This window comes from Nyctereutes procyonoides, unplaced genomic scaffold (genome assembly GCF_905146905.1).
Source record: "Nyctereutes procyonoides isolate TBG_1078 unplaced genomic scaffold, NYPRO_anot_genome, whole genome shotgun sequence".
Taxonomy (NCBI): Eukaryota; Metazoa; Chordata; class Mammalia; order Carnivora; family Canidae; genus Nyctereutes; species Nyctereutes procyonoides.
The window spans coordinates 9,708,006-9,735,228 of record NW_026575082.1 but is presented as its reverse complement, the minus strand read 5'-3'; positions in this window follow the sequence as shown (position 1 = coordinate 9,735,228).

Sequence of the window (27,223 nt, the reverse complement as noted above, 5' to 3'; positions counted from 1 at the left end):
CTCCATTGGATCGTCAATCTGGACTGAGGTAGGCTCAGGTGATTTTGGTTGGCGTCACGCATGCATCAGGGACAAGGTTGGGGCTCACTATTAGGTTGTCACCTTGGTTCTTCAAGTGTCCTCTCATTCCCCAGCAGACTAGCTTCAGCCCATGAACATGGCAGCCCCAGGGTTTTGAGTGCAGGAAAGAACAAGCCCTGAGAATGGCTGCTCATTTCCTCTTGCTTCATATACTCCAGCATCAGATTGGGTCAAAGAGGGTCATATGGTCAAGCTGGCCTCAAGGGGAGGGAAAAGAGATTCTACGCGTAGATGAGAGAATCTGCAATGTCACTTTGAAAGGATAAGGATGCAGGGCGACAAAGAATAGATCCCATTTTTACAAGCTACCCTTGTCTGTCTCTGGTCACAATTATTAGATGCTAGCCTCAGGCAAAATACAATCACCCTTATCTATGATCCTCATATTCTCACCAAATTACAGTATAGGGCTTAATGTCCAGAATTTTACAATCTGTATTTAATTTGACTATAATGCCTCAGATATGGTTGCTGTTGATCTAAGAAATCTGAACTATAAAACAAGTTATGGGCCTCCATCACAACCTACTATGCAATGGTGATAAAGTCTCAGATGACTGTAATAGACACTCCTAGGGACACCTCTGTGGCTCAGTGGTTAAACATCTGCTGTTGGCTCAGGATGTGATCTCGGGGTCCTGGGATCAAGTCCTGTATTGGGCTCCCTGCCAGGAGGCTGCCTCTTCCTCTGCCTATATCTCTGCCTCTCATGAATAAATAAATAAAATCTTAAAAAAAAAAGTGACACTCCCATTCCAAATTAGGAAGGACAGGAAGCACAGAGCAGTTCCACAAGAATTCTGAAAGTCCACAAAGTAAAAGTTCACAAGACAGTCATCTCTGGGGGCAAGAAACATTCTTTGATCAAACCCTGATGTTGAGTCTTGGAAATGGAAGCAGGATATATTAGTAAAACTAAGAATGAAAGTCAGTGAAATACAAGTAATTTATTTTTTCTTTTTTAAAGATTTATTTATTTATTTGAGAGAGAGAGAGAGAGAGAGAGAACAGGGAGGAGGGACAGAGGGAAAGCAAGTCCTAAGTAGACTCTATGCTGAACATCTCAACCCTACAAGGGGCTCAATCTTTGAGATCACAACCTGAGCTGAAACTAAGAGTCAGATGCTCAACTGACTGCACCACCCAGGTACCCCACAAGTAATTTCAGTGGAGAAAATAAACAGGCGTGTATTTACAGTTTTTTCTTGCTTCCAGCCTCTATAGATTTGTAGACTTGGAGGTCTTTTTGAAATGTGACCTATCTTGGTCCCCTTTGGCCCAAGTTGATGGTCTTTTTGCTTTTAAAATTATGTATCAGGATTTTTGCTTTGGGGAAGATGCAATAAATACTTTTTTTCTTTTCTTTCTTTCTTTCTTTTTTTTTTTTTTGCTTTTTCTCCTTCTAAAAATAATTAAAAACCCTGGACATTATATATAAAACAAACATAAAACTTTGAAAGGTAGAGAGAAAACAAATTGACTAAGGTTGACTAAGGTTGGGAGATGGTTTGTCTGGATTTTCTTTTAGCCTCATATAATCTGAACATGGAGCTACAGAAGGTTGCAACCCTGAGATGTCAGAAGGTCAGACTCAAAAAGCCTCCAAATACCTTCTCTCTCCAGCCAAAGAAGCAAGAATGAGGCAGCCCAGCAAAACCGTAAACTTTCAGAAAATAACCACTATAGTTAAACGATCCTCCAAAAACAGAACTGTGGCCCCATCCCACTCATTCAAGCAGAGGCCAAAGGATCACCAGACCTCTACACGGTCTGAGCAATAACAAGGTGTGAGGAAAACCCACCCAAGGTGTTGTTGACGGATAAACAGGGAACCAGAACTTATGTAGCTTATGGCCAACTCTGTGTTGTTATTATTCTACCTAAATCTTATAATATTCACCTCTTGTTAAGGAAATAGCGTTCAGTAACATTTAGCACGAGTAGCATTATGTTATAGCTTTCCTGTCACTTTCTCATAAGTTTTAATAGGAATATGTTTTCATGTTTTTAAATTTTTTAGATATATTTTCTTCCATTTTGTGAAATTATTTATTAATGTTATTACTTGTTTTTACCTTAAAGATCACATTTAACAAATTATCTTTTATTGACTTGTGGTAAGGATTTACCAAGAATAAAAAAACTTGTTTTCTTTAAACTTCAGGGTCACATGGGATTTCATTTAGACATACATGTGTGTATGTCTAATGTATGTCTATGTATGCAAAAACACAAGCAAAAACAGATGCAGAGCATACGCATGTATTTGTATAGGTTTGTGTGCATATGGCATATGTAAGAGTAGGAAATGACAGTGAAATGCTATAAGATTGGGAAGTAGAAATTGGTATTGTTGTGTTTGTTGATTATAAATATGGTCGATTGCACTTGCAATGAAACGTCTCTTTAATGGAGGGAGGCGTCAATTTATAGTGCCTTTGAATACCAATAACAATATATCCTGATAAATATGTATAAGGCATGCATGATTGATATCATTAGTTCACAAATACAGAGGATTATCTATATGTAGAGTTGGTAAATAATCTGAAATCCTGATATTATCTGGCCTTCCCGAACTAATTCTTGAGAAACATCCTGACTTTATAAATTCATTCTGCCTTATTTTATTTTTTTAAAAGATTTTATTTATTTATTCATAGAGACACACAGAGAGAGAGAAGCAGAGACACAGGCAGAGGGAGAAGCAGGCTCCATGCAGGGAGCCCGACGGGGGACTCGATCCGGGGTCTCCAGGATCACACCCTTGGCTGAAGGCGGTGCTAAATCATTGAGTCACCCGGTGTCCCGCCTTATTTTATTTTTAAAGAGTGTATATAACCTAACCCAATCCTCCTTTAATTATAGTTATGTTTAAACTTCGTAAGTAATTAGCAGGGATTATAACTCTTATAAATAAAAAATGCCAGTATTTTAAATAAAATGAAGAAGATACCATTTTCCAAAGTATAAATATGTATGCAATTAAATAACTGGCTTTAATAATATGCTCAGAAAATAGTGCTCCAAATGGATTATAGAAAGCATATTCGTCATAGCATAATGAAATTATGAACATTTAAGCACACTTAAGAAAATCCACAAAAAAATTGCAGCCTTGAAGAAAACAGCACAATAAGATTTTCTAAAGAATATTAGCAGTAACAATTTGTTGGCTTCTCCTTGCTATTTCTAAACATTTTAAAAGGTCAATCTTTCAGGGTCTCCGTGAGATTTCATGGAATTCAGTGTTTCACAGATTTGATGATATTTTTTTCCTCATTGAGTATGGGCCTATGAAATCTACATTGTCCCCAAGGTATTTTGTCTTTGAATGAAGTTATTGCAAGTACTTTTTTCGTTCTTGACATCTCCCTACCCGACAAAAAATATATATATATATATATATATATATATCTGCTATATAGAAGTCATAGAAATAAACACTGCCTCAAGAAAAATAATTATAAGCCATGGTTTAAATATTAAACACCAGGTTTGAGTTTAAAAAAAGAAATAATTCTGAAATTGACCTTTAAAGTAAGGTTCAGTGTTCTGACTAAAACACTGAAAAACATTGTTATTTTCTGACTAATTTAAATAAATTTTAATGCACTGACATTTTTATTTAATGAAAGAAGATAATTTAGTTAATAAAAGCAGACTTCTCATTTACTAAGAAGACATAATAAAACGAGATAGAGGTCTTGAGAGACTGTAAGAAAGTTCCTGATTATTTAGTTTCAGGGTTTTTTTGTTAGATCTCTAAAGAAAGTGTGAAGTAAATTCACAGAAAATAGCTCTGCGCTCTATATTTGTTCCTAATACGCATCTCATAAAATAAAAGCCTCTTTCAAATTTATCCTAAGTCCTTTGGGAGTTGAAGAAATTATATATCGATTTTAGAGTGAAAATGTTAGTAATAGGCAATGCAAAAGTTTAATGATTATATAATAAATTTGGATAATTTAATTAAACCAATTAAACAAAGAAAAAAAGTTTAAAAATCACCCTAGTCGTAGTTTCATACCATGTTCCCTCAGAGAATGCCCAAATATGACTTTCACCAAAGTCACATTTAGATTCATATAAGAGTTTCTTGCATTAGGAGTTAAGTCAGTCTCTTAAAAATGATAGAAAAGATGTGTGCAACATTTTTCTATTGTCTTCTGGAGCATCTCTGTCCTTCATGCTGAGGAGGGCCACACAAAAGCAATTTCTCCCTTTTCAGCAGGTCATTTGCCCCAATTTTGTGGCTTAGAGCAAGAGACCAGTTATTATATTACTTGAATGTGGTTTATTTCCTGTCATATCGCCTTTACTTCCCCTTGAAATCAGAGCTGCAGACACGGCAGGCTGAGCCCTGGGGAGAAAGGGACAGTGTATATGGCAAAGAGCAACTTATTAAAAAAAAAAATAGATGTCCTTTTGTCCTCCAGGAAGGTATGCTTTAAAGTATTATAAGGAACGTTAAGAAATATATTCTAACTTCTTTTCAACAGAGGACATAGGAAAGTGATCAGCATCTTTCTTTCCTTTGTTACTGACTTTTCTAGCACTAGTGGAGAGTGTTTCTGGCTCACTGTCCCTACTCTCCAATACACTGTGCTCCCAGCCCCATGATGACCGGACACGTCCCCATCACAGAACTGGCCAGTGCAGGTATGAGCTTCATCGTGGCCCCCATGGCTCCAAGGGGTCCTACAGAAAGAACGCCTCTGATTCCACTATTAATTATAATGCCTCTTTCATACAACAGTTTACACAGCTTTCATTACCCTTAACAACAAAATGTACCTGTTGGAGGGGTAGAGAGATAATATTCATGGCATAGAGATGAGGAAATGAATATTCAACTACAGCTCAAGGTGACTCTCAACACTCTATTGTAGCACATGGGTGCTGAAAACACATTTATCATATTCACTGACATGACCTCCAAAAAAATATAAGCAGAGGTGACAATTACAAAAAATTCTCTATGTTACACAACTGTAACACTTCTGATCCTTCTGCTTTCCTTCTCCAACTTCTATTAAATGATCTATCAATGTATCATATAATCACTGTGTTCCTTCTACACTTGCTTGCTCATCCTCTAATCCTACTTTCTGTATCACCCTCTTCTATCACCCCATAAACACCTCTGGCTACAAAGACACTAAGGGCATTTCTTGAATTTTCTTTTTGGTTTTGTTTTCTTTTTGGAGGCTGGAGTTAACAGCAATGTGCCCAACATTTCTTCCACAATCCTTTAGTTCCAGATTCCTTCCTAGAAGATTCTTCTGTGTGTGTGTGTGTGTGTGTGTTTTATGGGTGGGATTATTCTAATTATAAAATTATTATTAAAACTTTACACATAGCTATATATTTTCCCCCAACTATTATCTCCTCTCCCAGAGATCATTCAAACTATGATTTTTACATTTTTCAGTTCTTTAAAGTGAATATCCAAAATACTTCTCTAATGCTGAGAAGTATTACAATTTTTAGCCGTGTCTAGGTATCTCCACTAAGTACAAGGTTTGATTTTTATTATGTTTTAATTGAAGTGGTGGCTTGATAAGGAATGTGGTTGAAAACAAAATTTTAGAATCACCTGTGGGACTTTTGAAATCAAATTTGAAACTAGTAAAAGTGAGTTGCGAGCATTTCTGTGAGACTCAGCGTTGAGTCTATCACCTCAGGTTATCTCAAATACTCAAAGTACAAATGGATTTACTAGAAAAATAGAGAGATTTAAGGGATCCCTGTACCAAACTCCATTAGACACGTTCAAACACCTGTTAAAAGTACTATTTTTTTATTGAGAACAGTCCTCAGAATGAAACTATTGTGTTATAGTTTCTCCTTTTCCCTAAAAAAAAAAAAAAAAAAAAAACATTTCCTACACACTTTCAGAATATGGTCCATGTTGCTAATCAAGAGTATGACCCTCCTAAATTATTCACTCATTTCCATGAATGTCTCATGTCATTACCTACCTAACCAACCATTCCTCCTTACTGAATGAAGACTTCCCTTACCACATCCACTTGACTTCACTATCAAGCTCAAGAATTTCCCCCTCACGTGTCAGAGCCTTGGAGGGGTGCGTACATAGTGAATTGTTTTGTCTGTTTACTGCGGCCCTTTGCTTTTTCATGTCTGGCTATAATTAGTTATCTTGTAGTGTAAACACTACATAGAAGCTGCCTCCTTTACCTTTTTTATGTTTTAAGACTTTTTCATTCTTCTTTTTGTAATTACATGACTTAAAATCCCTCAACACCAGAGCTCCAGAAAGCTGTGGACTGATTCATTTGAAAAAGGGAAATCATTTTCCGTCTCTTTAGGTGAATATAAATCAAATGGTGCTCTGGTTTTAAAGCTCTCTTGACTTTTTTATTTTTTCCATTTAGAGCCTTTGCCTTTCCCTTGTTAGAGGTCATCTTCTGAAGTCTGATGTTTTATATTTTGGAAATGCATTCCTTATTACTCAGGTACTGACAGTTTTACCCTTTTAATCTTTCTTTCTGAATTCTTCTGTATCAAGTTTTTTTTTTTTCTAAGTAGCATTGCAATTCTTTACAGCAGCTTTCAGAGATGGAAATATATCAGAATCATCCAGGAATCTTAAGAAAATATAGATTCCTAAATAATACCATAGGAGTGGCTTGAGACCTAGCGGTCTGTGTTTTTAGAGAGCTCTGCAGATCACAACAAAGGAGACGGTCAGTCTCAGTGCCAGAAATGTGAATTTAGGAATTCAAGGTAGAGAAGAAAGTTGGTTTTCAGCAAATGACTTTTTGGCAACAAGAAGACGCGTTATAGATAAGCTGCAATAATAATCAACATCACTTCTAGTGAAAATTAGCATGTTTGGAACAATGTCCTCTCTCATTCCGCTAGTCTTTGCCTCTGCAACAACTGATATCCCAACACTCTCAGCTGTGCCCCAAGGGACAAAGGTCCATCTAGGTTTGAGGCAGGTGATCAACATTCAGTGAACTTCTTCAGCCAGTCTCTGCCCTCAACTTGGAGGGCTCCTCAGGTACCAGGTGATTCTCTGTCAAATTACTGCTAGATTCTGTATTCCAGTGCTGACTTTGAGATTTTATGTCAGTTCCCCAATTTTCGGTTCATCCTCCCAAAAACTTACATTCTGATAATGGACACCCCACTATCTGAATTTGATTTGCAAAAAAATCTTATTTCAAACTCATGTGCTTCTGTTTGATTTGTTATGTTTCAGCTCATCTGCTTTCTGAGTTTCTGGTCTAATATATATCTAACTCCCAGCATCTTTGTAAAGGTTGAATCTTTGACTTGCTCATGTGACTTTCTATTCTCAGTACTTATTTCTAATAATACTCTGACTCTGTTACCAGTCACTACATTTTTGTCTGAGAGTGGTGGCATGTCTGCCTGGCCTTAGAGACTATTCCTTAATTTGAGTTCCCATCATCATATCTACTGTATATTTGTGGCGCTGAGTATTTTGTACTGGGCCCCCACAGTGAAAAATGCCTGAACTGGGTAGTTTAGGTAAAGTCTCAGAAGTTGTATGACTTTCCACTTGGACACTTGGACACTTTTGTTGTGAGTTACCCTTGGTTTGTTGTGAGTTACCCTTCCGCTTTTGGGCAGAAGGTGAGGTTAGTACTACTCACTAACTTTTTCTGAGAGTAAATAATGATGCCTCATTGAAAACTATGAATATAGTAGGAAAAGTTTAATGCAGTATGTATCATTTGTCCTTCACATTGTCATGGCCTTATCAAAATCATGTCCCCATGCGCTCCATGTTAAGTAGTTTTTAATCTAGATTATGAAATCAATAAGGGAATGCAAATTGAGTGATCAGATGAATGGTAATACAGAGAAATCAGTTATACACAAAACACACATCCAGAGGACAGGAAAGTACAATCCAAAGGCAGTTTTGGGACACATGTAAATGGCAACAATTTATTGCCTCACGGAATTATTAATAAAGCTCTTGCATAGTTATCATGTGCACATCCTCATTTTTAATGAGCAAAATTTGCAGTACATACATACTGTGATAATGTACGGTTTAAACTGTGAGAAGACTTTTAAGAGGTTGTATGACTGCGCAGCTAATGACTTCAATATCTTGATTGCAGTGTACCCCAGATGCATATATTCACTTTTTATCGGGAATTTAAAAGAACACTGAGTTTAAGCAATTACAACCCTCATAAAGAAATTTAAAATGCTTTTTTGGTAAATTCACTGAGGCAAATTGGCTTGCTGCTCAGCGACAAAGATTTAATACTTAATGAAATAACAGATGGCAGGCAATCATTTCAAAGGAGAAGGTCATGACTAATAGCATAAGGATAATTAATTGCATGGATGTGAGCCTTTGATACCATCATGGCAAACACCAATCACCCTAGAATTTTTATAAAATATGTTTTCTATTCAAGTTCCATGTTGTGTCATAGAGCTGATAGAGAATGACCACTAGGACAAAACTTACATAGGACCAAGATACATTTAAATCCATGGATCAGAGATGCAACAAAATATAGAGCAAAGATACATGTAATATTAGTCAAGCAAGATTTTCTTATATGAGTATGGGTAGACTTTTGAGTGATGGTGTCACTATTCTCAAACCACATCATATTTATACCAAATAATGGCATAAAGACAGTGGTGTGCTGCTGATTATTTGCATCTCTTTCCAAATCTGCTCCATGTTGGTAGTTTGAAATTACTGAGTGTGCAGATTTTACCATGGAAACACAACTACTACACATTAGGTACTTTGGCGGGGGTGGGATTATTAAACATCTACCATGACATTCACTACAAGGTAAGTGCAGTACCAAAGGCAAGAAGATCCTGATTCCAATGTGACAGCTGATAGTTCTTGTTATATGAGAGAGAGGACTATGTGCAAAAGATGACATTTTGCTTATTGTCTCCCAAGAATCCATACTGTGTGCTAAGTTGCTCCTGTGAATAGCTGAAAATAAATGTAAGGGTTGTGAGATGTGTCTGTCACTTCTTGTTGACTTCAAAATGGTACCCCAAGGGAGTGAGCTTCCAGTCCTGGCCAGCACACCAGAACATGTAACAGATAAATACAGCGAGTATATACTTTTGCCAGAGGAAGTCCTTTCTTTCTGTCTCCAAGTAACTAGAAGAGTGGATCAGGTATTCGTGTATCCTGCTGACTTGCAAAAGCTAAATCATATCCTGAAGTCAGAACACTGATTAGCAAAGTATAGGATCCTGGATATTAGAATCAGATATTAAAATAGGGAACACCAGGGTTCAAGAAACATTTGAGAATCCTAACCCAACCTCCAAAGCAACTCCAGTTCCATGCTTCATCCTAGGATGGCCTAAATAGGCATTTATAATATTGAAGGCCGTATAATATTGAAGAGTGAAGAAGAATGACACTTTAAGCACCCCAGTTGATCTTATCAATTGTTTACTTGAGGTCATGGAATGAAAAGCTGGAGCAATTCTGATTTGACAGCAAATATGGATATAATTTCTTGCATTACTAAATATCAAAAAAGTTCCTCAAAATGAAATTGGCATCCAGCCAACTCAATTTGAAGAAGCAAAAATCGCCAAAGAAGCTCAAAGCCAAGGACATACCAAACAAGATGTTTTACCAATTAAGGTCTTATTTGTGCCCAAGTGTTTGGCCTAATGCAAAGTAGGATTCAGAGAAGGTGAAGGACTAAGTCTAAATATTGCCATTCCAGTTTCTATTGAAGACAATTAATTAGAAATGTTTTATTGAAATAAGGTCTTCAAGGTTATTCAGCTCATGAAACACTTAGGACTTATTCTTTGTGTTAGTATTTTCAGGTGTTAGTACCTAAGTGTTCCTTACAATATCCCTGCCTTTCATCTATACCCACCGTGAAGCTCCAGTGTGGGTCTTCTGTCTTTTTTATCAAGTAGCTTGATGCTAAGGAATTTCTTATAAAGACTTGGGCAAAAAAAAAAAAAAAAAAAGACTACATGACAAATTAGAATTGTTTTAACTTAAAGAAGAATCTTTCATTTCAGTTGTAGTGACTAAAACTAAGAAAAGTCTGCCTACACGGCATTGTTCAGATAGGGTCCATGTTGTCAATTCATCTTATTCTGGGTTTATTCATAGGGCTGTTTGCCCAACTTTGATGATTACATTTTAATTATTCCTTTACAAAGTAATTAAGAAAGTAAATAAATATCAAATGCTCCTTTTTCTTTTTTTTTTCTTTTTTTTTATTTATTTATGATAGTCACACAGAGAGAGAGAGAGAGAGAGAGAAAGAGAGAGAGGCGGAGACACAGGCAGAGGGAGAAGCAGGCTCCATGCACCGGGAGCCCGACGTGGGATTCGATTCCGGGTCTCCAGGATCGCGCCCTGGGCCAAAGGCAGGCGCAAAACCGCTGCGCCACCCAGGGATTCCCCTCAAATGCTCCTTTTTCTTAAAAATCAATGAATGAACTTAAAAATAGTGAGACTAATGGTAAAGAGTATTAAGAGTACAGTCTCTTTAACAGTATGATTGGGTCCGTGCATTCCAGTGTTAATAATTCTGAGAGTCCATTTGGACGTTCCCAAGGTCCACCACTTTTAGAAGTCAATGATTCCTTCTCTAAATATAATTCTGAGTGATAAGTTGATGGATATGCTGTGTACTCTTCCAGCATTCTTTTGGCTCTCTTTACCCAAGGTACACTTTTTAATGAGAGATCAATATTTCCAGGGTCCATTTGCTTTCATTTCCCATACTCAGGAGTCTGGATGGCTACACCATCACTAATGTCATCAGTAGCACACTCTCCATCATCACTCAACCAACAAGAATCTTCTTCTGAGATCCTGCTTAATTCTCAGCACTGTGAAAATTACTATCGAGGACAAACTAATAAACACTGAAAAATGGTATTAGAGTCTTCAGAAGAGAGTAATCAACCTAGCAAAGAACATTACAACATTATGCAATTCGAGTTTTAGAGTTAGAGAATTTTTGAATTTCTGATCTGCTCCCAACAAGCTGGTTACTCAAACTTTCCCAATTAATAAAATCAAACTTGTTCCTCAGCACTAAGGAATTTGATTATATAGTGCATTTAGTATGTAGAATAGTGCCTGATACAATTTATGTACATACTATGGTCAGACAACAGTCATTATTGATGTAAATATATAAAGATCATTGAATGGAGAGAGAAAAACTGTTTTCTATATCTGAAGCTACTATTTAGAAGTTTTCTTATTGTCATCATGGGGCCAGTCATTTAGCTTTTTTGATTCCCAAGACCCTTATATCTAACATCAAAAAGTCTAGTAACTCATTGACCATTAATGCTTCTCTCATCTTTAATCACTGATTCTATGCATATTTCATGTCTGCTAAATAATAACTTACAGACATTAAAAGACCTTTAGATTTCTGTGTGTGTGTGTGTGTGTGTGTGTGTGTGTGTGTTGTAATCTCCTTTAGGGTTCTATTCTCGTCTGTGGGTTTACCCCCAATAAAATGCTCATATGAATGCTGCACAAGTTTTGTATTTCATTTCAGATACTCCATCTGTCCAGGATAGACTGCAGTCCATCTGCAACCATGGCTCCCAAGGGAGAATCCCTGTTCTCTGTGCTTTGTGTCCAGAGGTGAAGGAACTGGCTATTTGGGGAATCTGCATATGCCTTTTCAAACTAGGTGTCAAAGCAGCTTCCCAGTCCAAGGGAAGTTCTGGATCCCCTTGCTTTTCTTGGGCTTCTCTAAATATGCCCATGAGGACACGACATGCTTATTTTTGTTTTCTCCTTAATATTGCTAGATGGACACTAATACATCCCTCACTCCCCCAGCTCACAACTGAAATAAGAAATAATTCCTCTACTCTTCCTCTTTTTTGATACCTACAAGACCTTATTTATGTTATAATTAATAATAATAACTGAAAAGAAGATGAAACTGGGTGCAGAGTGAAATAATAAAGCTGAAATTGTTGAACTTCTAGACATGAGTTAAATGGCTCCCTAGAAGGTCACTGGAAGTCTTTGGATTTAGTTTGTTTCTACTAAGAGTGCTACTAAACCTTTAATGTTCTTTTCCTTCCTTGACTTTCTCTACGGTCTGCTAACCATTTCCACCATTTAGTCTCACAGGACTGAAGGGAGGAGCCTCAGAAAGATTTAGTGCATAAACTGTTGTGTTTTTTAAAAATTCCTAATTTCTCATTTTTGGTAATGGGAAAATGAGTTTTATTAATATTCTTCCCCAAATGGTTCTGGCATATATAGACTCAAACAACTTTCATATTCTTTTTTTTTCTTTTTTATTTAGTTACTTATTTACCTTTACTAAGCCCATTATTAATAATGAGCATCTATAATGAAAAGCTCTATGGTAAGCATTTTAATTTGTGTTTTCTCATTTAATTTTTACAACTTCCCTGTAGGTCATGTACTGCTATTATCTTACTTTATAACCCTGTTCAATGAGGTAGAGAATGATTAGACTGCCTGAAAAATCAGAGTAGCAACAGATGGATATGACACCAGACTCCTTTCTGCCTCCACAAGTGCCCTGCCCTTAATCAACACACATAGTCATGTGTCCAGGAGATGGACAGGTCAGGGTAGGCGATTGTTTACCTACAACTCCAAGTGTGTTTATTTTTTTGAGCTGTAAATTAACTTCATTCAGAAAATAAGACTGTTATTTTATTTTCTCTCCAAATTTCTGGATGTTATGAGGAATATTTTCCTCTTTATGTGTAGTAAAAATCAATTCTTTGGGGGAAAAACATAGTAAAACATTGATTAAGAAATTGACTTTAAATAACACAATATGGGTGAAAGTAAATAGCCAATGTATATTTCAATAGCAAATACTCAATGTATCCAGTCTTCATTTGTGTTTGTTTATGCACTGCTTTTTTTGGTTTATTTTCAGAATTTTTTTTAGTTTTTAGATTTTTTTTATGATCAAGTTTGAAGTAAGACATTTTGCTTAGACCTGACCAGTTATTGAGTGTAGGTGTATTTGTAGATCAAACAATTATCAGTAGGTTATTGGCTATATGGTAGGAAATAGGAAATGCTCTATAAAAATTAATCTGATGCAGTGTTTCTGATGATTCTTTCAACAGATTATCTAAGAGTAAGTGTGCCAGGTAAGCAGAAACAATTTCTTCTAGACAATTATATAGACTAAATGGGTTCATGAGAGAAAATGTAATAAATCTACCTCAAATAAATTGATTCAGTGGATTAATAAGCATATTATCAGAGACGTTTCTCATAGTCTTTAACATTCTTCTTTCTTTTAGAATGCTGGCTTTATTAAGGAGTTAATATGAAAACTTCAGGCAGATATCACTGCCAACAACAATAAGGCCGACATGGCTTTCAGTTAAATATCTGCGATTTGCCTCATTAAACAAATTTCACCATACTATCAGGTTTTTAAAATATGTTCTTGAGCACATCTCATGATTTTTGAAAGAGATTGCAGACTAGTCTGTTTCATAGAAAGCATAATTTCCATGCATAGTAAGAATGATGATGCGTTTTCAATAATATTGGGTGTATTGATCAAGAGTTTCCTACAGTGGGAGTCTCCCTATACCTACTGAGCTTCATATGCTACAAGAATGATGATTTGAAGTCAACTTTGGAGCATTCACTTCAAATGAGCAGTATTTTAACTACAGAAATATGTTAGAAAACTTTGGATTTTTTTTAGAACAGCTGTTGAAGTTTTTATAAAATCATTTCTCGCTCCATGTACCTATTAAGAAAAGTATGATTTCATGAAATATGGTAATAAAATGTTTTTAAAAAGTCCTTAAATGTCAAAAAAGATGGGGCACCTGGATGGCTCAGTGGTTGAGCATCTGCCTTTAGCTCAGGTGGTGATCCCAGGGTCCTGGAATCAAGTTCCGCATCCGGCTCCCCTTCGGGAATCTGCTTCTCCCTTTGCCTATGTCTCTGCTTCTTCGTGTCTTTCATGAATAAATTAATAAAATCCTTAATTAAAAAAATAAATATTGAAAAAGAAAAAGTCACAAGAATTCTAGAAAGCTGAGAGGGAAAACATTCCACATATCTTATAAAGGGTACTATTATCGAATACAATTTCACTATTCAAGTAAGACTTTCTAGGTAAATCTGAATGTATGGATGCATGTCTACCTAAAGATTAGAACACATTTTTAATTAAATACTTTTTATTTTCTGATCCATTTCAACCACAGTTCTCAAAATTACATAAATTTATAGGAAGGAGGTGCAGAAAGACTAAAGATGTGCTCAAGTTAGGGAATGTTCCCAAGCCTGCCAGAAGTGCTGCTAACTGACCTCTTACCCATCATCATATACCGGGTCCTTAGAGAACAATACTGGTGTTGACCTTTTCCTTCTAATAACACCCAGTTCACTGCCAGAGCCTTCCTCCATGACAAAGTGTAAGAAAAAGTAAGTCTGAAGAAAGAATAAGATTATATTACTTGAGCTCCAGGACCATGGTAAGTAAATAGATGTAGATGTTTTTATTTATCAAGCATCTACCTTTTACACACACACACATACACACACACACAATGTCTGGGTTTTGCGATAAAATGTAAATAAATGAGCCACACTTGTACCATTCCAAGGTAAAACAAACATGTAAACAAAGAAACAAAATGGAAACCACTCTGAATGATGTGCCTGGGTGGCTCAGTAGGTTTCAACATCTGCCTTCAGCTCAGGTCATGATAACAGGGTCCTGGGATCTAGCCCTGCATCAGCTCCCTGCTCAGCACAGAGCCTACTTGTCTCCCTCTGCCTGCAGCTTACCCTACTTGTACTCGAGAGTCAAATAAATAAAAATCTTAAAATAAATTTTAAGCTGCCTGCAGCTTACCCTACTTGTACTCTCTGTCAAATAAATAAAATCTTAAAAATAAAGAAACACTCTGAAATGTAGAAATCATCCTCATACCACTTTCAGGACAAGATGGAGAATATTTTGCTAGTTTAGGCTATCAAATGAATGCTGCGTAGAAAATTATTCCTCCATTTGAACGGGCCAGTTTTTAAGTCAGTATTTTGTTGTTGTTGTTTTCTCATTTTGATGAAATTGCTACAAAACAAACTCTTTTAAAAACAACTCAATAATATAATTGTAATTAGATATTTGTCTTTCTTACTGAAAATGTTAACTTCGTTTAACTATTGACAAAGCAGTTTGTATGTTTAATTTTGTTCATTTAAATATAGTTTAAAAAGTGGGGGGAGGTAAGAACATTGGAATAATAGAACTTGGAAAGAAATGGTAATTTTAACTCTAACAACAAACATTTACAAACTTTCTTTTGATCTATATAATATTTATTATATTTTGGCTTTCTTATTATTATGTATACAGATTTTCAAAGTAGTTTCCCATCTTGGGAATATTTAAACACTATAATTTCTTATTGTTTACCAATTAGCAACAGATTTTTTATTTCTAGATGTCCCTAAACTCTATCACGGTAAACTCGGAGCTGGTTTGCTAAGAATATGGAGGGGAACTGGCAGGTAGAAATCTTAAAATTGTTATGGCGATGCCTGTTCCTGGTCTTTAAAGGTTCACATTTTCCAATGAGTCTACCACCAAGAGTGACATAAATGTGGTTTTCAGGTCACTGGGTTTCACAATCATGAAGAGAATAGATGTATATTGTCTGGGCAGTTCTTCCTTATTCACCACAATAAGCCCTTGAAAAGAAGGATAGGTATTTATTTGCACCATCCAACGACATTTGAATGAATGGCTCCCTTCAGTATATCTAGTGCAGAAACTAGACACATTGACTTGTGGAGCGCTTCAGAGCTTCTCCCTGTCTCAGGGTTTCCCCTGCTGTCAAATCAAGCATTCTCACGGAACCTTTCATAAGCTGAAATGGTATAGAGTGAGGAAGTGACCACTTCATAAAAGGGAAAATCCTCTTAGGTTTCTTTCAGTCAAGGAGAACAGGGGCTAATATAGGTTTTTCAGAAAAGTAAAGTAGCCTAGCATCAATTTTCAGTATTCTGGGTAAAGATGGAAAGTTGGATTCTAGTCACAGCTCTGATATCAACCAGTTGTGGGACAGTGAGCAAAATGGTCACCATGTGCTTTGGTCTCTTATTGGTAAAATGAGCAAAAAGGACGATATCTCTAAGTCACTTCCATTTGAAAACATTTTAAGACTTGTAACTGGAAAGGTTCGACTATCAGAAACTTCTTTTTCCAAGTCTTCCAAAATTTATCCCATTCACAACTTTGTGGTGAATTAGTAGTTGATAAAGAAAACCATAACGGGTTTATGTGAAAGAGGGATGTGATGGCCTTCTCCTTTGTGTTGATGTTGTTGATGGTAAAAACAGAAGGAATAAGTATCATCTCAGGGTTTTTTACCACCAACTGGTGGAAATCATTTCCTTGAGTCCTATCTTATTGTCACAAATAGAATCTGAGGTAAAAACTAGTCTCCATGTACCATCCAGAGATGCATACAGATGGTAGAAGGTATAAATGGATCAAGCCCCGATAGATGAATATGTATATTATCTGTTAAGCTTCCTTTATAAATTCAATACAATTTCATGGGAAGACATCACAAAAAAGTAAGCCTGGGATAAAAATCCATATCATTTTATAAGAAACCCCTAAATTTAAGGTAAACCCTTTACATAATTAGTGATCAAAATAAACAAAATTCTTCGTAATTTCCAATTCACATTCTGCAAAACCTAAACTCTACCTGTGAGTATTAATATGTGTGAATGTTAAAGCTGATGTAAGAGACATAGAAGGTGCAAGGCAATTGTACTTGCAGACCAGAGTAAAGGATGGAAAATCAGGGGTGGCTGAGAAGCCAGAGACCAGGGGAAATAAATGTGGGTGTTGTAAGAATGCAAGAATGGGAGGAAGGGATAAAGACAGGAGAGACAAGAGGGTGAGAAGTAATACATCTCAGTAAATTACAAAAACTGCTAAAGGCAAAGGAAATTATCTGTGAGCTATGAGCTATTCATAAGAATCTATTATTACTCTTATTTCCTTTTACTCTGAAGTGAATTTTGCTGCAGCATCAATTTATTATGTATTTTATCTTCTCAGTTTTAACCTAATCATCTACTAATTCTAATTACAATGTTGCTTTGTGCTTCTCCCCACCTTTCCAATATTCAGAGAATAAAGATGCTATATTCTTAACCAAATGTTCAGTTGTTTCACAGAAGAATCAAAGCACAGATTTAGGGCATAGAGTATGTTTGCCCATTTTACAGTGTATAAAAATGAAAACATGTGAAACGCAACAGGTGCATCAATAAATGTTAGAGTGATTTGATGAATAATAGAAGGCATCTGCATGACTGCCAGTAAATCAAGCAAAATTAACGGTAAGACTCTTCAGATCTGCTGTGCACATTTTCCTGTGACTTTGTGTAAACATCTTCTTAAGGAATGATGAAATTACTACCTGCGTTTGTCACCTGTCCATGACTCAATAGTCAGGGGCTGGCAAACAGCCTCCTGGCTAAATCTATGCTACCATCTGTTTCTGAAATAAAGTTTTATTGGAATATTGCCACGCTTATTTATTTACTTGTTGTCTGTGGGTCCTTTTGCACTAACACAGCCGAGGTCGGTAGTTGAGACTACTTTTATGCCCTGTGGTGCATAAAGGATTTACTACCTCCTCCTTTATAGGAAAAGTCTGCTCACCTCTGACAGCTCCTAAATGACAGGAGTGGCTTGTCTGTCCTGACTGTCACTCTAACTGGTCACGTGTTTTCAGTTGCCATTCAGGCCAGGAGAAATGCCAAAGAGTTGGCAATGGCATGTGAGTGTATAGCGACAATGAGCATGTATTGATGCTTAGTGTGGACCAGCATCTGGGCAGTCGACATAAGTAGTAGTCACATTTAATCCTTAAAATAAAGAGATAAATACTATGACTATTGCCATTTTGTAGATAAGACAACTGAAGAGATTTTTGTAGTTCACCTCCGTTTACCTACATGTGTAGAAGCCAGGAATGGACCTGGAATAATCTGATGCTGAATTCATTTTAAACCTGAACAAGAGATATTTGGGGAAAAAATAATTTGTATCCCCTTGTTTCCTTATCATGCCATCTTATAAAACTTGCAGTTTCAACAAGGCAACACAGAAGACACAGGCAGAGGAGTCTCTGTGCAAGAAGGATTATATAGGGTGAAGCTTAGGCTGCTGTGACCAAGACCACCCAAAGTGAAGCAGCTTCCAGAACATGGAAGCCCATTACCTCAGATCTTCTACAGTGCCAGGGTGAGTAGTACAGGCTGATGGATAGCACTTTTCCACATTGCCCTTCAGAGAATCCAAATTGCTTCTATCTACAGCTGTGCTCTGGCCTAGGGGATGGATCTCCTCCACATAATAGGAGTTGGGTCACAGACTTGCCCCCTTTCCAGGCTGCAGATTGGGAAAAGAGCCTCCAGGAGCTCACATCTGATGTCTCAGTGTCTCAGTGTTTGTATTGGGAAGTGGTGCACTTGACCTTCACTCACACACACCAGGAGAATTTAGTCATCTGGTCCCAAACTATCTGCAAAGAAGGCTGGGATATCCAGCCACAACCTATATCTATGGGAGAAGGGATGGATTTTGGTTGACAAATAGCAATTTTCACAAAAGCAAAGGAGCAAAAATGTGATCCTTTTATATTTCTCGGTGGGATAGCTGATGCATATGCTTTATGTTCAGTTGTTCTCCAGCAGACAAATGTTTATGATATAGTGAATGAGGGAAGAAGATGCAAGTGGACTATTAGCATTTGAACTGAAAGAGAATCAGAGTGCACATTCACTAGTCTCCATACTTAAATATTTTGATCTTCAAATATTTTTGTATTTTACATCTTTTATCATATCATTTTTTTCAAAAATAATTGATAGTATTAAACTACTACTAATATACAAATATATATATATATATTTGACCGAGACAGTGTGTGAGGAGAGGGGCAGAGGGAGAGGGAGAGAGTTCTGAGCAGATTCCCTGCTGAGCACCCAGCCCGCACGGAGCTGGATCCCATGACTGGAGATCACGATGTGAGCCAAAACCAAGAGTCAGACACTTAACCGACTGCACTGCTCAGGCACCCCACAAATATATAAGTATATATTTTTTTAAGATTTTATTTATGTATGAGAGACATAGAGAGAGAGAGGCAGAGACACAGGCAGAGGGAGAAGCAGGCTCCATGCAGGGAGCCCGACATGGGACTCGATCCTAGGTCTCCAGGATCACACCCCGGGCTGAAGGCCGCGCTAAACCGCTGAGCCACCAGGGCTGACCTATGAGTCTTATTTTATAACATGAATACATAAACATATTTCTAGCCTATTTACTAAGATTGTATTAAGCGATATTTATTGCTTATTTTTTTATATGAAAGTTTTTAGACAATCGATGACTTTTCTTCCTTTGGGGGATCTAATTCTTATTGCGGTAGTATTATAATTTAATTCTTAACTGTGTAATAGCAGAACAGCAAATCAGAGATCTGAGTATTGGGGGATGGAAAAGTTTGGAAAAGTTTTGTGGAGATCAAAACAGAAATTAGTTGAGACTTGAAGGGAGAGTAAAAATAGCAACCATATAGATGTGAAATACATATAAACACACATACACGTATTTCCTAAAGGAAATGAAGCTCTGTGGTAATGACTATTGCTGAGTATACATGACTTTGTCTCTCTGATTAACAATGACATTTTCCTTTGCTTAAATAACTTAAGCTTAAACGGTCTACTCAGAGTCAACTGTGGGGTTTCTTTTATAAAAGCATTAATCCTACTCATGAAGGCTTCAGAGTCATGAACTAAGCACTTTCCAAAGGTCCCACCTGCTAAGTGCCATCACACGAGGCATTAGGATCTCAATGCATGAATTCAAGGGGACAGAAACCAGAACGTGGCAGATTCCTCACCCTACTGCTGTAAATATGAAGCCATAGTTAGACTAATGTAATAATATCTAAGTCAATTCTCTTCTAAATGTTTACGCTTTATAGGTTTTGACATCTTTTTCTTTGACATTGATAGTTTAGACTCTTTTAAAGTGTACAGTTCGTAACTGAACCACTCTATTTTGCTTTGTATGCTTTAGTTCGTAGAAAATAGCAAAAAAAAAAAAATCTGAATGGAAATAAACTAATAAAGGCTGTTTCTAAAAGTCATAGGGAGAAAAAGTCACCTACATAGGCCTTAAAAATAATTAGAACTTTAGAAAAATATATATTTATTTATTTTGCTTGGGGCCAAGCAGAAGCAGTAATGTTGAAAACAAATCAATATGGTTTATGATAAAACACCTAAGTAGGAACTGGAATTTTCTTGTAGGACTGAAAGCCTGTCTCCACCACCACTTAACATACTCATTTTGGCCTTTGTTTCTCCAACTAAAAAGTAGTGTAATATCACTCCTCTTATAGATTATTGTGCAAATTAAATAAAGTAATCTGAACGCAGTACTTAGAATAGCATCTGGCACAGAACAAGCACTTAGCACTGTGATGTATGACCTATCATACTGAAAGTAAAATAAAATATGAAATTTGATAGTAATATCTGGACATTTCTGGAAAAAGGAAAATCAACTGTGATTTCTGATCAATGCTTGCAGCGAAAGAACTAAAACAATAATATCACTGGAGCTCTTTACCACTCAAACATGGTTTTGTGTCTGTCATTACTCTCCAGGACAGGGAAATCAGTCAATCCCAGTTTAGCAGTTTCCTTATCTTTTTTTTTTTTTTTTTTTAAGAATTATTTATCTTAGAGAGAGCGAGAGTACATGAGAAGGGAGAGGGGCAGAGAGAGAGGGAGAGAGAAAATCTTAAGTAGGCTCCATGCTGAGTGTGGAGACTGACACTGGGCTTAATCTCATGACCCTGGGATCATGACCTGAGCCTAAATCAAGAGTCAGCTGCTTAACCGACTGAGTTACCTCAGTCTCATTTCCTTATCTTTTTAAATAAATATATTAAATAAAATTAAATTATGAAAAAATGAAAGACAAAATTCCAACTTAACTTGTACTTACTAATTTTTATTTCTCCAAAAAACCAAACAACCAACCACAGAAAAGTACATAAGAGTAATAACATTCATTTTCTCTAAGTAAATACTGAGACTTTCTACTCTGGTCAAAATATATTAAGGAAGTAAAAATTATTTGCTTCAATCTACGTGACATTTTGATAGTATATTTTATCTCTGGAACACATAATGCACTATCCAACTCTCCAGAATGAGAAAGAGAAACACATACTGTAAGCAGAAATATTGGCATAAAAGGTCAAATTGATAGACCGTATTTATTCAGTCTGAAAATGCATGGGTCATGGTGGCCTCCAGTCTTGGGAGTATAGAACTAATGAAAAATGCAGTGAGATTGGAGGAAATGAGGGTACGCATGAGGGCACAAGACAAGTGTTGACAGTTGCCATTATCAGGTGACAGCAGTAGGAATTCTAAAAGGTACTTAGAATTCCTTCAATTTGGTTTTGTCTTTTTTCATAATGTATTTGTTTAGGCTAAATAGATGATTTCTGGGAGGACATGAAGAACAAATGAATATAAATAAATATATTGTTTATTTTACAAAATATTTTATAACTTCCCCAAACAGCAATCGTTCATTCTTTGAGAAAGTACTGAGACTATACCAAACTATTAATAAAAGTAATTTTTATATAGCTTAAGTTTCTAATTTTCTATCTAGAAAAGACCAGACTGAGAATGAAAGATTCAACGTGTTATATCAAATCATTTGAATGCAGCTCCAGTTTATTACTGCATAGTGTGAAAAAATGACAAAACAATGCTGAAATATAGTTACTCAAGTGAAATAAAAGAAAAAGTGTATTTTATATGTATGTATGAAAAACAATATTTCCTTAACAAAATCCTAAAATGGAATAGGTGCAAAAACAGTAAGATAGGTCATTGAAAAGAAAAAGATTTGATACAGGAGGCATACTGAATATAGAAATATTCAGGCTATATATGAATTTTCTTAATACATTAGCATATAAAACTGTATGCATATGTGTATGTGAGCTCTATCACTGATTTACAATTTTTGACAGTGACTAGGGAAAAAAAAGTCACATTTCTCCACATTTCCTAAATTCTTCTCCATATTTTGGAAAACACAAACCATATTCCATTGTTTTAAGTGAGAGAAATAAATAAAAAATGAGAGACTAATGCTAACTTCAATCTCAGCAAGTATCATGAAAACTCATTTGGCAAAAAAGAATCTGCTTCATATGATGCATTTACAATAAATAATTATCTACCAATTTAATACTAAACAAATTTTTTCTGAACAGAGCAACATTGCACAGCATCACATATGGATTACATTTTTTTTTCTAAATTTCACTCAGCTAGTTCTTTAAAATAAAGAATGAAATATTATTTTAAAAGTAGATAATCATTTGTTAAAGCAAGTATATAAGGCAATTAAAAATAATGGCTGCTAACAGTAGTATTTCCAGAATGAGACAGGTGAGAGGAGCAGCTCTTGAAGCTCAGAGGGGATACGTGTGAACAGGAATGAACTGCCATAAGCAGGAATGAGAGTCACTCTTTGCAGCACAGAGTAGGCAAGATTTGGTCTCTGTTTGGCACTAGACTCTGTCAGGCAGCAGGTAGTTAGGACTCTTCATCTGAAGCCAGACACAAAGCCACAGAAAAACAAAAGAAAGTCAAAATAACTATTGCTTTAAACTCATTTTGCTTGCAATTATGCAACTCTTCAAAACATGAGACTACTTTTTTTTAGACTCTGCATTTTACCGTTCTTCTTTGCCCCAAATTTTGTAATGAGTATTTCAAACAGAAAAATAGAATAATAAAATGAACATCCTTGTACCTATTCCTTCTATTTGATCTCTATTAATATTTTACCCTATTTGCTTCATACTTTCTTGTTTGGTTGATTTTATCTAGAATAATTTTCTAGAATTTTTCCTTCTTTGTGGATTTAATCAATGATGGTTGCTCACTTATCACAAAATTGTTGCCAAATACCTTTAGGTTCTATGATTCAGAAGCCATGCTCTAAGTATCATTTTAAGAGCTTTGGAATTTTTATAGTAATTTTCCAATAAAAATGTTAGCCTAACATAACTTTCCAATATCCACTAAAGTAGTATTTGGCTATCTTTGAATGCTTTATGACCTGGGACTTTTTATTTTCCTTTTCTGGAAAGTTTTATTCATAGAAATAAAGTGGAGTTTTATTCGTAGAAAAAAAATAAGCATGCCTTTCATAATTACATCTTTCATCCATCTCAATACACTACCACTTGGTCCTCTGTTTCAACGACATGCACTTACTGAGGCCTGTTAGACACAATTTTGTCACAGGCTTTTTTTCTTTCTTAGAAAGATATTATTCAGCTAAACCCCTTTTGATAGGCATGTATGTTGTTTCCATTATTTTTCTGTTACAAATAGGGCTACAATTATTAATCTTGTTCATATGTAATTTCATGCTCATGAAGGTATATATTTGAGATAGATTCTGAAAAGTCAACACTAGGTCCAAAGCTCAATGTACCTAAATTGATAAGATATTGATAAATTTCCCTCTCTGGAGTTATACTGTCTGACTGTTTCCTCAAACCTTGCCAACAGAAAGAGAAATGTTATCTAAAATTAATGTTAGTTTTAGTTTGCATTTTTATTTGCTTTTATCTTTTCAAGGGGTGAAACAGACATTTTTTCATATGTTAAAAGGATTTTTGAATTTCATTTTCTGTGAGTTGTCTTCTCATTTATTTTACCTGATTTTTCTCCGGATCATCTTTTCTTTTGTATTTATAGGAGTTTTCTATATATTAGGAAAACAGTCACCCCTTTTCTGTAGTTTGTTGCTTGCCTTTGGATTTTATTTATATTTTCTATGATGATTCTAAAAGAGTCCACCAATGATTTTCACTATCATGCATTTAAAAATTAAGCTTTTCATGCTTAAGTCATTTAACCTTTCATGTATTTGAATTCACTATCTTTTGCCCCAATTTTTATTTCTAACATAAGCACCTTTCTAGGCTTGTGAGGCCTTTTCTTTACAAGTTTTCTTTACACCTATTTTCTTTATAAGTTTTCCTCTTTCGTAGATGATGTTATCAATGAATGATGTGGGAAGATGATGGTGGTTATGCAAAACATTTTTAAAGTGTAATCCAATTCAAAGTACAGGAAATTTTCCATTTGGATGATAAATTTTTAGTAAAACTGGTAGTAAGTCATTATAGCAAATATTAATTTCATGCAAAGTTGAGTAGTAAAGAATATCTTGTTAATATTGACTAAACTTTTATTATGTTAAATTATTTACATTTTCAACATTTTGTTTGATTTTTAAATTGTCTAGAATTTATTTGCTACCTGACAAATTATTGCATCATTTAGCAGCTTAAAACAACCACTTTATTTTATTCATGATTTTATGTCCTGGGTACCTGAAAAGTCCTGCGCTAGGTAGCTGTGTTTGGAATGTCTAACACAGCTGTGATTACATGCCATCTTGGATGGCAACGATTTCATGTTCAATTTAGCTCAATGTTCAAGAAGGTCCATTCAAACGCTAGTGGTTGACGCTGACCATCTGCTAAAATCTCTCCTGGGCTGTTGACCAGATCACCTACACATGGCTTTTCCAATGTGACAGTCTCGTAGTTAAATGTTCTTATGTTGGCTCCTTTTCCAGAGCTAACATTTAAGGACAACCAGACAAAGTGGCCTGGCCATATCTGAGCTAATCTCAGAAGTCATGTACCATTACTTCTTCTATACCCCAATGGTGGAAAAAAATCCACCCAGATTCAAGAAGATGAGACATAGACCACAGTTCTCAGTGGGTTGAGTGACAAGTTCCCATTGATTAGCATGTGTAAAGGGAGATACTATTTCAACCATCTTTGGAAAGAACAATCTTACACATTAAGATCCTGTTGGTATATATTTAGTAATATTGTCATAAACCAATTTACATTTTTTAAACATTGAAAGACAAAGAGTGACGCATTTTTTTCTATACAACTTAAACTGCACATTCCTTAGGTCTGTGGAACATGGGTCTACTGCCTGGCTATATCTCTTCTTCATTGCTGCAATGATTAAATTAGTGAACTTTTAACATGATCATGATTATTTCTTCCTACATACTTGTTGACAGGGGCTACTATTATAAATTTCTATCTTTTCCTGAAGCTTGGCCCTAAAGATAGAAAAATATATATAAGTGTCAATGTAAATGCAGATGATTCGTTTTCCTATAAAATAATGCCTTACTTATCAATATTGCAAAGGACAGAGAGGATTTATATTTAATTCAGATAAGTGATTGCTCCTACAGGAGTTTTGGGATGAGAACAGACAGGGGAAAAATATGATTCAATCTCTTCTGTAATGTACGTTGCTTTTATTTTTAAAGAAGATAAAAGGAAATCCCTGGGTGGCTCAGCGGTTTAGTGCCTGCCTTCGGCCCAGGGCATGATCCTGGAGATCCGGGATTGAGACCCACGTCAGTCTCCCTGCATGGAGCCTGCTTCTTCCTCTGCCTGTGTCTCTGCCTCTCTCTCTTTCATGAATAAATAAATAAAATCCTTTAAAAAAATAAAATAAAAGAAGACAAAAGTAAATACGGCAAAATCTCAACCATTATAAATTCTGGGTTATGAGAATACACTGTTACTTTAGGAAATTTTACTCTCTCTGCTTGTATCTGTTTTCAAAAATTCTCAATATAAAAAATGTTTGAAATAATCATAACTGCAAATGATAATTTTTCTTTAACATATACAATTTTACTTTTTTATTTTATTTATTTTATTTTTAACTAATTATGTATTTATTTTAGAGAGAGCAAGAGAGAGAGAAAGAGAGAATGGGGAGGGGAGATAGAGAGGGAGAGAGAAACTTAAGCAGATTCTGCACTGAGCATGGAGCCTGGCACAGGGCTCCATCCCAGCCCCTCAGATCATGACCTGAGACAAAACCAAGAGTCTGATGCTTAACCAACTGAGCCACCCAAGCACCCCTGTACCATTTTACTTTTTAAATACAAGGTATAATTTAAAATGAACTCTTTTTTTCGTTCATTTGCCTTTTAAATAAATATATAATGTAATTTATATAAATAATTTTGATATGTTAGACATGTAATTCTCAAAAATTTAAACAAAATAATAAGTGTTATATTTTAAATGTTACTCTGTAATAATATACATGTGCTTTACAAACCATTCTACCAAAGTAACTGCAGGTAGAATAATAATATTTTTATTTTATCATTTCAACCTTAGCAATCAGGGTTCCTTGTGTTTGCATACAGTCCTTGCCTCTAATCTGTAAGACTTCCAGAATCAGAAGAGAGCCAGACTAATGACAATGATGAGACTCGTTGTGTCTGGAAAGCACTGATAATGCTCCACGTGCATTAATGACATCTGTGTAACAGAACACTGTGAGACTTTAAATGGATCTTGGAACCAGAAAACTGTAGCAAGCAATTTCCTGTTTTTCTGCAGTGTGGAATGGTGCTTCTTTGCTGTTTACCTTCTATTAGCTTCTGAAATCAATATGCATGGAAAAGCAGATCATTTTTAATAGGGTCACTTTATTAGCTTAAGAGCTAAAATGTTATTCTAACTGAATACTGATTTGTTCTCAAATATATAAATATAAATAGCTTCCTCTAGAGGGGTCATTATGATCAATACCAAGTCTGCCATAGGCTCTTTTTGTAGAGGTAATGGAATAATGGCGAAAGGTGTTATGAGCCAAGAATTTTAACTGATTTAATGGTAGCTAGTTCTTCAGAACCTAGAGGAAAATAGAAAATGATCTAGAGAAGGCAGGGCTAAGTAAGTTTAATTCTACAATCTCTCATGACTTCGCAAACATTTTGTAGCATTCCTTAGGATATACCTCCAAATATATTTTAGCATCTAAACATAAATGTTCAACTATTTTACTCTATGGTTTTTGTATACCTTTCCAAATGAGTTATTTTGGTAATATAATCTTCTCATCTATAACTCAATGCATATTTTATTTTACTTTATCTTTTAA